Source organism: Chenopodium album, chromosome 9, assembly GCF_948465745.1.
Source record: "Chenopodium album chromosome 9, dcCheAlbu1.1, whole genome shotgun sequence".
NCBI classification, from domain to species: Eukaryota; Viridiplantae; Streptophyta; class Magnoliopsida; order Caryophyllales; family Amaranthaceae; genus Chenopodium; species Chenopodium album.
The window spans coordinates 32,354,410-32,365,167 of record NC_137842.1 but is presented as its reverse complement, the minus strand read 5'-3'; the positions used below and the strand labels follow the sequence as shown (position 1 = coordinate 32,365,167).

Here is a 10,758-nt window from a genome sequence, read left to right as displayed (position 1 = left end):
GTCCTCAGGGACTTGATCACTAACTATTCTAGGAGAATAAATAGAAAGGGAAGGTGTTACTACTAAAGACCTAGATGACTCTATAGGGAGAGACTCTGACTCAGACTCTGACTCAGACGACTCTTCGAACATTGGTCCTTGCCCTGTCGTGACACATATCTTTCTTCCACTTGGAGTAGTCACCTTGATATTCTTGCGCCACCCTTGTAGTGATCCTTCAGCTGGAGTGATTAGCTTCGAGGGATCAAAGCTTTTGCTTTGTAAGACTGTTTGAATGAGCGAGGAGTTATCCTCTTTGTAAGTTGGCTCATTCTTTTCTCTCCCAAATAGTAATCCCATGACGTTAAAGTCGAAACATGGGGGTGCTTTCTCCTTATGGACAGGAGTTGGGATTTCATCTATGAAATAACAATCCAAGAAAATCTCAAATCCCGGTTGCCTTATGTCGTTTACAACAAATGGCTCGGGGAATTCATGGCACGGATAGTCCTCTCCTTCTTTTATAAATTGACCATTAAGTGTAAGAGGGTACTGATCCATTGGGATTGCTTTCTTTTGAGTGTGAGCATCTCTACGTGCCTTTGACTTTTCCTGGGCTCGCTTGAGATCTTTCCGAGTCGGTTCGAAACCAAGTCCGAAAGCGTCTAACATAGGGAGGCCAGGTGACTCCAGCGGTTTTGCTATTCCCTTCTTCTTTCCTAGGGTCATCCCAGGAAAGTGTCCTTGTTTCTTCAGAATAGCATTTACAACCATGTTGGAATGGGGGTCATGGAAGAGAGGGGTCCTTTCATCCTCCTGGATTAAGGAGACCTCTTCGTTAAAGCCCCATAAGTCTTCATCATCCTCGTCGTGCTCCACATTAATTATTGGATTTTCTATAGATTTGATCCTCATAGGCGAAGCATCGATGGTGATAGGAATTCCCCCAACTATAGCTTTTACTTGTTGGTGGAGAGATGATGGGACGGCCTTTAGGTCATGAAGCCAAGGGCGTCCCAACAGCAAATTGAATGAAGCTTTAATGTCTACTACTTGGAAAGTAGTAGCATGTTCTATTGCTCCTGCCGTTATATTCATGGTAATTTTACCAAGAGCTTGACGAAGAGTGTTGTCGTAGGCCCTTATTCCTTGTGTAGACGGGGTTAAATCTTCACCCCTTATGCCTAGCATCCTCGCGGTTCTAAGTGGACAGACGTTGATGGCCGATCCATTGTCTACAAGAGTCATAGGGACGTTCATTCTCCTGCAAACTACCGTGAGGTTTAATGCCTTGTAATGTTTGTCACCTTCTAGAGGTAAATCCTTTTCAGAAAAGGTGATCAAATTGATTGGACTAGGAAGATCGCTTGTGAGGAAGTTGTCTAACCCTTCAGGAGTAGTGTCAGAATCTATCCCTATTTTGTCTAAGGCATTCATTACAGCCAACCTATGCTCTCGAGATGTCGCCAAAAGTTTCCATACGTTCATTTCAACTTTTGTTTTCTTAAACTGTTTGACGATATCATTATCTTCAGTGATAGGTATGGGAACTTGTTGCGTGGTTGGCATGGGTTGTGTTGAAACGGGAGGTTGCATTCTCCCGGATCTTGTGGGGACATCTATCAATGAGTCTTCTTTAGCCCAAAAGTCATCCATGGCGTATGACACAGACGGTGGAGATCCTACTATATCTTTTAAGTAAACATCTTCTTCATCACTATCCCAAACTCCATTAATGCTTGCATCATCTTCCTGTGGAACTTGGACTAGTTTCTTTTCATCAATCATTTTCTGAATTAAATCCTTAAATTTAAAACAGTTTTCGATAGTGTGACTCCCTGATTGATGATACTAACAGTAATATCTATCTGTCCTTTTCAATGATTCGAATGGTCTCGGTTCGAGAGGTTTGATCTCGCCACTCTCGGAGAGCATTTCTAACATTTGTACATATGGGATCCCAATTGGAGTGTAGATTCTATTACTCTTCTTGGGTTTTCAGTGACTTGTAAAGGAAAACGCTTTGCCTCATAAGTCGTTCCCATGGGTGTGAATTCTCTCTTAGGTACATCTTTCGGGAGTGGAATCTCGTCATATTTCTGCTGAAGTTCCTTTATAGCCTTGAGATCTTCACGTAGCAAATGCGATCCTTCCATCATAGACAGTGTGAGCAATTGTATATCTTCTTTACTTGCCGGTTCTGGAAGGTTATCCATGGCGTCGAAGAAGATCTCCTCGTCTTCTTCAATGGCATGGATTTCTTTGACAGGTTTAATGAGAGACGAGGGGTCAACCTCGTTTTCCTTATCAAAGATAGCCAAGGTATGAGAAAGAGGTGCATTATCAATACTTGGCTTCTTACTGGCAGGGGGAAATGGCAGCTTGTTGTTGTCGATTAAGTCTTGGATAACTTCCTTAAGCTTCCAACAATTTTCGGTGAGATGGCCCCTACCTTAGTGATACTTACAGTGTGCATTGGGGTTCCAATTAGCCGACCTCTTTTCAACTGGTGGGTCCCCAAATGGTCCAATAGGAGTTATAAGACCTTTTGCATTTAATCGATCAAACGTGGTGTTATAACTCATGCCAATAGGAGTAAAGTTCCTCCTAAATGATTTCTTTTGTCCTTGATTGTTCATAGCAAGGACTTCACCTAAATTAAAAGTGTTAACGTTGTTTGAGTGGGTGGTTTTGGAAGAAGAAGGATTGTCGTTCTTCTTTCCTTTCCAGCCACTGCTGGAGTTATTGTTGGCAGCTTTTAACTTCGCCAGGTCGTCTTCAATATTGATTCCAATGTCATAGACGGCCTTGAAGGTATGGAAATTGTTTTGATACTTGAGATGCTTGGAGTATTTTTCTTGAAGGTTTTTGATGAATAACCTTACAGACTCTTTTTCACTTGGCACCTCAATCATCTTAGTTGAGGTTTCTCTCCATTTGTTAAAGAAAGAGGTGAAGCCTTCGTTCTCTTTCTGCTTGAGGATTTCAAGTTCCCTATGGTCAGTATCAACTTGAATGTTGCACTTGTATCTATCAACGAAAGCGTTTGCTATGGACTCCCAGGTACAGGTCTTTTCTTTCTCGAGAGAAAAGAACCATTGCTGGCAAACGGTCTCGAGAGATAGTGAGAACAGAGAGGGGAAAACCTTCTTATTGATACCCTTAATACTCATTATTGTCTCGAAGGCTCTTAAATGAAAATAAGGGTTGTCGATTGCTTTGAATTTCGGGATGTCGTTGGCATTGAACTTCTGCGGAAGAAGATCTTTGTCCACCGAGACCCCTTGTGAACTAATCCCTTGAAACTTGTAGTCGCTAGATAGCTTGCTTAGACTCTCTTGCATGAGGTGCATCTGTTGTTGCTTCACGGGATCATCAATCTTAAGTGTGAGGAGCTTCAGTGTCTCAGTCACGGTAACCAATTGGTTCCTAAGCTAATTGACTTCCTCTTGTGTTGCCATTATTGTCCTAGATTTCCTCTTACGAGCTATGGGTTTGTCGAAAAGTTGGACTTGTACGAAAAGGTTGTCTTTGATTAACCGTCCTTCCTTTCTTGACCACGCGCTGTAATTTAAACCATTTTGCATTTTAATTACTTGACTCAAATCGACCTGACTTTACGGTTTTAAAGAGAAAAAAAAAATTAAAAAAAATAATGAGTGCATATTTTTAGCAAAGATGATGTGTATTTTTTTAAGGAACTAAGTATAGTTTTTAGATTGGAGGATTAATATCTGACTTACCCCCCTAAAAAATGACGGAAAAAACGCGCATACAAGACTCTCTTTGACATGGTCAAAGTGTGTGTATTGGTGTGTGCGTTGAGTGTAAGTGACATGTTTGGACTCTTGTGTAAGACCATGGGACTTAGTGCCTAGACTCAATTAATGACTCGACAAAGTATTATTTACAGTAAATTTAACCGAATTAATTAGCAAACTTGTTAATTAGACAATAGGCGATGACTCGATCGGTATTCCGAACTGTCGGCAAAACGACAAGACTGGCGTCGCACTGTGAAGTGTAGCTCCAGACGACAGAGCTGTTGCCAGGCGCCACACTCCATAGAGTGTCAGAGTGGCGCTACAGCTCATATTTTAGCGCCAATGCTGGAACTTCAATCTGAGACTATTTTCGGTGTTATTAATCAACAGGGGTATGCCTAAAGTCGTACTAGGTCAATTCTGATTAAAATATTAGACTTTATTTACTCAAATTAATTAATCAATTAATTAATTAGGCAAAGTTCTTTAAGTCATTAATTTATTAAATCTCAACACAAGTCAAACAAACGGTTAAGAAAACATATATATGTACAACAAATAATGCACAATTAGTCAAGTAGGCATAATATGATGCAATGAGTTTGCAACCTAACCATGGCTCTAGTTCTCTAAAGTTCGGGATATGGTTTAGTCAATAGAGGGTCCATGGTTAATTGTCCGGATGCACCGCGCGGAAGCCTAACCGTGAAGGGTTGGCGCGAGTGGATGGGACACCGCGAGTTTTAGAAAAACTCGCTTCCATGGTTTGGTGAATTCAACATTCTCGGATGTACCCTTTGTTGCTCAGAGCGTTCAATCAGGTAGATGGAGCATGAATTCCCAGAGGGTTATGTCCATATGTAGAACACATATGGGTTTCAGAAAAGTAATAAAAACTCAATTAGGAAGTAGGATCGAGCAAACAATGCGAAAAACAGGTCGAAATTAGAACGCATATTTCTGACTCGGTATTGGAAGAATTTGGCGCCAACAAACAGAGGTTGGCGCCAGGATTTAATATGTATTATATGAATATAATTTGTTTATATCATGTTTTTGAACATTTTGTTCATATAATTCGAGTGACGCACTTTTCATTTTATTTATTATCAAAATTGTTATTAGCAGTATCATATTATGAACACTGTTTCTATTTTTATGAACATTTAGGTTATTTTAATGAACCTTTCTGATTTACATAATTCTCTAAGCATATATAATATACGCTTTTCAAAAAATAATTGTAAACATAATTATGAACATTTTCCTGTATTTGAACTTTGTTGTTTTATTTTTGAACTTCATTTATGGTTATTATGAACTGTGTTTGTTTATTACATGTATAAGATATGAAGTCATTTATAAGGATAGTTTGAAGGTTGAGCATCATTTTGAGCAGTGTCTTTAGGTGCGGAAGTTTTTGAAGGGTACCGGTGTTCAGTGGTTTGTGGTTAGGGTTCAGAAGTTTTTGTAGGTGGTTCAAAGGTTTTTGTAAGGTGTTCAGTGGTTTGTGGTTGGGGTCTAGAAGTTTTTGTAGGGGTTCAGAGGTTTCTGTAGGGTGTTCAATGGTTTGTGGTTGGGGTTCAGAATTTTTTGTTGGGTGTTCAGTGGTTTGTGGTTGAGGTTCAAAAATTTTTGTAGGGTGTTTAGTGGTTTGGGGTTGGGATTCAAAACTTTTTGTAGGGTTCAGAAGTTTTTGTAGGGTGTTCAGTGGTTTGTGGTTGGGGTTCAGAAGTTTTTGTAGGGGGTTTAAAGGTTTTTGTAGGGTGTTCCGTGGTTCGTGGTTGGGGTTGGGGTTCAGTGGTGTTTGTACGATGTTTATTAGTGGTTTGTGGTTGGAGTTCAAAAGTTTTTTTAGGGGGTTGAGAGGTTTTGGTAAGGTGTTCAATTGTTTGTGGTTGGGGTTCAGAGGTTTTTTAAGGTGGTTATAATGTTTTAAAAGGGTGTTCAATGGTTTGTAATTGTGGTTCAAAAGTTTTTGTAGGGGATTCAGAGGTTTTTGAGGTTGGTTTAGTGTTTCTGGTAGCCTATCATAAAATTCTAGGGGCTTATCAGAAGTTTATGGGGGCTTTTGTGTAGTTTTTGGTATCTTATCAGAAGTTTCTAGGGGATGTTTAGAAATTTTTTAAAGGTGTTCAGTAGTTGGTTTATAATTAAATATTAAACAACAAAAAAAGGAAATACATAATATCCAAATAAATTATTAATTCATACCAATATACTTGATAAAATTTATACGCAAATTATTACTTCATACAACACATATATATGAACTAAAAAGACAACGTATATGAACATCAAACATGAATTGTATGAACACAAAAATGAAGGTAAGGGATATGGAACGGTTAGTATCAAATTTGCTAATTTTATTGCACAATCACCGAAATTGGTCAAAAAGCTCCCAAAAAAAAATAAAAACAAATCTCCAATTTTTTTAATTTTTTTTTTAACAAAATACAAGAAATTTTATATTAAAATGGATAGAGAAAGTTGAGTTTTCCCCATTGATAAAAATTTTAGAGCTTCTAGTAATTTAGAGGGAAACAAAAAATAATCTTAAAAAAAAAATAAAAAAGAAGAGAGAAAAATTGAAAAGGGTTGTTGAAAATTTAAATTTAGGTTTTCAAAGAATTTAGAGGTAGAAAAAAAAAGAATATCAAAATTCAATGGTAAAAAAAAATAAAAAATGATTGGGCCTTTAGACTGTTGGGCGCGAATTTGCTGGGCTGGACGGAGAATTGGGCCTGGTGCACCTATTTTTAGGTGCACCATGGTGCATGTAATACCAATTGCAATATTCATCAGAATTGGGCTTATAATATATCGTTGGAATGCTCTTGTCAAGCCCCATCCAACTACACTACTATTGGACCCATATCATGGACCAACCAGACTGGATTGACTGTTTTCTTAAAATAAGTTTTCAAAAACAGTGAGAACAGAAAAGAAATTAAAACTATCCGCAATACTGGACTTTCTACACTTTCACTTCATTCGATTATAATTCGACCCGAAAGGTACTCATCACCGGGTTTGATTTTGGGGAGACACAAATGGTTGTCTACAGCCCATTACTCCTTTAGTCGTCTAACTTTAATTTTCTCCCTCCTCTCTCTTTCTCTCTCCTCAATCGATTCTTTTTCCCTCTTCTCATTCTTGCAATGGAAACTGAGCTATTTTGGGTCGAAACATGCTATATCGTTGTCTAGGAAGAGATGCTGCTCCTCAAACTCCCAGGGTATACGATATTTTCCTCTGATTTTAAGTTTTTTAATTTTTAGTGTTTTTTTCGCTTGATCTGGAGCATATATTTTGTTGTTTTTTCTAATTTCCCCCAATTTGATTTCTCAATTAGGTTTCCCTCATTTTCTAGCTAAATCGCGTCGTCTTTAGCCTTTGAATTTTAATTTGTTTCAATATTCTGGGTTACTAATTTTTCCCCAATTGCAGTTTTTCATCGGGGTAAAACCCTAATTTTTATTATTAGAATTTTGTTGTTGATTTAGAGTTTGATTGTTCCTATTGGTTGCTTTGATGTTCATGTTTGTGCTCCTCAATTGTCAGTTCTATTTTAACTAATCGATTATTTGATTTTTTTTTTCTGCGATATTTGAGTGATTTTTTTTTTTGGTTTTGTTGATGAAATGGTTGTTTTTGTAGTGATAAATCTGCATCTAGACATTTGGTGACAGTTGGTGAGACGGTTGAGGTGAATTCTGCTGAAATTAGTGGCGCTACCGCTTTCGAAGTTTCTGGTAATCTTTCTTAAAGTATTGAACATTTAATAGTTTGTGGAATTGTTGATGAAATTTGATTTAGTTATTGATTTTCAGGAAAATTTGATTTAGTTATTGATCTTCTGAAAAATGTGATTGGTTTGAGCAATGTTCTTGTTGATTGGAGATTAATATGTTATGATTAATTGATAATCATGATTTCTTGATATTTGTTATGTCTTTGAAAATTTTCAGGTCTATATGATCATTTTATCTCTGGTATAATTGAATGAGATAACATGTTGATTATTGGTATAAATGATAGGAAAAGAAGTGTAGCATTCATATTTAGACAACGAATAAATGATAGGAAAAGAAGTGTAGCATTCATCCAATAAATTATGCGTTAGGAGTTGTTGCTTAAATCCCCTGATTCAATCTATAATATATGGAATTATGGGACAATCAATCACTCATTACCTCACTATTATTGTTTAACAATTTCGTTGAAATAACTTACAATTTACAATTATTTAATATGTATAAGTTTATTCTCACGGTTCATGTATTGATGTTTATTTTGTTGAGTAATTGACTTGGTAGTTGACCTCGTAATTGTATTTTTGTGCTCTTTCACTGCTATTGTCTCTATATAAAGAGACATATTGAGTAGATGAACTTACATTATCAACGTAATTAATAATTTTAAATTAAAACTTCATTTCTAGAAGAATTGATTAAACAAATATATATATTTCATTACATTCTTTCGATATTTTCTGATGAATATCCCAAATAATCCTCCCATTGCTGTTGCTGCTACTCTGTTCATTGTGGCATTTTTATCTCTTTGCCTGCACTTTACAGGTTTCTCTTGCTCTATCTTGACTTCTTCGCTTCGAATTCATATTAATTATTGTTCAGGCAGTACTGTAATATTTAAACCATCTTCAACTTGTTAAGGCCCTGGACACATAAGATCACTGCTTCTAACTTGTTGAGGCCCTGGTAATATAAGTTCATTGCTGTGTAGATTGTGAAAGGATTAAAGTGGCTTATCTTAGTTGTTAATACAATAACTCATGGTCTTTGTATACATTATAGGTTGATAATATGTAAACTAATTGATCTGAAGCAGATCCTCCCTTGTTTACTAGTTAAAATTTATAGTACTTATATAAAATATGCAAAGTAAACTACAAGAACTGGTGGTCTTCACATAAATAGTAATACAAAACAGTATTCTTCATAATTTGTTGTAGAAAACTTCAGTCTTCCGCTTAGTTGATTTATATACATACTTCGGTCCATCCTTACCATCTAAGGGTAGGGTCGTAGTTCTATATTAGTGTATATAAGCCAATTTCAAATGTGAATAAGAGTTCTAATTGCAAGAATGATGTTTGCCTTGTTCTAATTGCAAGGCTAACCAGTTTTTGTCACTGCAGGAAATAAATCCATCAAAAGTAACAGAGTCTTAAGTTTTGACAAGAATGATAGAGTAGAAATGTGCACACTGCACCAACCTGAATCAAAGCTCTCAAAAAAATGTACTCGTTACTTGAAAAGTAATTATTAGCACTATAACTTTTCTCTGGTCAAATTACAAATTAAGCAGAGCATAATGTTGCCAAGTTATTCTATAAATATTCTATAAATCCTATATATTGACTTGAATTTTGCACTCAGCTTTAGTAGCTTCCTTGGACCTCATTCATGACATTTCTTTATCCAGGGCTGAACAAAGTATGTATGCATTGTTGCGCACACATGACGTCTATTTCAAGTTATAAGGAGTTTGGAATTCCAGTGAATTGGTTGATGGACTCAGGAATTGCTGATAAGTTTCAAGTTTAATTTTGAACAAATCTACATGATTGAGGATTTCTATTATTAAACATCGTTATCTGCATTCAAATCAAGCTATTATTAGTACAATTAGCAAAGAAGTACATGAAGCGTGTGACAATAGAACTTGATACACCCAGTGGTCCTGAAAAAGAACCAAACAGAGAATTCATACTCTTACAAGGCATTCGATTTGCTTTCCGTGTACACTAGGTATGTTCATGATCTGCATTAAGTTACTGATGTGTGATCTTATAGCTTTTAATACTATAGCTGCTGAGTATAATTGAGATAATTCTAGCTGGGTAAAAACTAATGCCCTTTTTAGATGGCCCAACTAGTGTCTTAAGACTCTTAACATATGTATCAGCTTTTGGAATTGTTCAGTAGATATCTAGCCTTCAGTCAATTTATATGATTATTTAATTTGACAAAGAAAATCTGCTTACTTATGACAGAAATATATGCATCAATGAGCTATGAGTAGAAGTTTGGTTATACATTGTTTTTACGTAGTATTTTATTTTAAACTGATTTGATGGGTTATCCTCTCCCATCTTCATTTAGTTGACTTACAAGCGTTCGATTATATGTACTAGCAAATGTATTGTCGATTTTTTTCTCCTTTCATGTTTTGTAATTTCCTTATGCTGGGCATGTAATTTGTAAATGACATTTTCTCTTTTATTTGGTTACAATCTTTTTGGCTTCTTTAATTTAAAAAAGTTGATATTATTTGTGTTTCATTGTGTACAAGAGGAAGATATGGATGATTTTTATTCTGGGAATCATTTGAGGAAGATCCTATATGAAAGAAGATATGTGGTGTCCAAGAAAGATGATGTGATTTTGAATTTCAATTTATTTAAATTTTTATTTGGGAACAGAGATAAAATATTAAATATGTATTGTGTACCAATTTTTACATTATTTATCCTCAAGAACATTTGTACATGTATATTGTTATATATGAAGTCTGTACTATACTTGTATAAATTATGAATTTTTCTCATTATTTAATAAAATAATTGTGCTAGCTATAGCTGTCCAGCATGTGCTAAGCATGTGCTGGTTTTTTTATAAAAAAATTGGGGAAGATACTATTTGTAACGGGCAAATAACCTGCCCATTACAAATAAACCGTTATTTGTAACGGGAAACACATGTGCCTGTTACAAATAACGGGATTATATTTGTAACGGGTAGTTGAAATGCCCGTTACGAGTAATATAGCCTATCCAGAACGGCCGCATACGTAACGTCCTTTGCCCGATACATATAGTTTTTTTGCCCGTTATAGATAGCTATTTTTCCACTAGTGAACCCAACCCATCTTAGGGCTCAAGGTTGGGTGGCACATGGTTAGCTAACAATGGATGTGAGTTGCCTTAGTGAGCAAGTGAGGAAGTGGTCATCACCTAACCATGTGACACTGGTTACTTAGTGAT

At 36.2% G+C, this 10,758-nt stretch overlaps 1 long non-coding RNA gene across 2 annotated transcripts; it reads left to right on the top strand.

Moving 5' to 3' along the window:
* Window positions 1–6,849: 6,849 nt before the first annotated feature.
* LOC145559710 (uncharacterized) lies at window positions 6,850–10,378 on the top strand. Of its 2 annotated transcripts, none has more exons than XR_014092889.1 (4): window positions 6,850–6,984; window positions 7,407–7,501; window positions 9,198–9,523; window positions 10,074–10,378. It is a non-coding gene; the product is annotated as an uncharacterized LOC145559710 (long non-coding RNA). The 2 variants fall into 2 exon arrangements; XR_014092888.1 differs by having other exon boundaries at window positions 10,068–10,377.
* The last annotated feature ends 380 nt before the right edge of the window (window positions 10,379–10,758 follow it).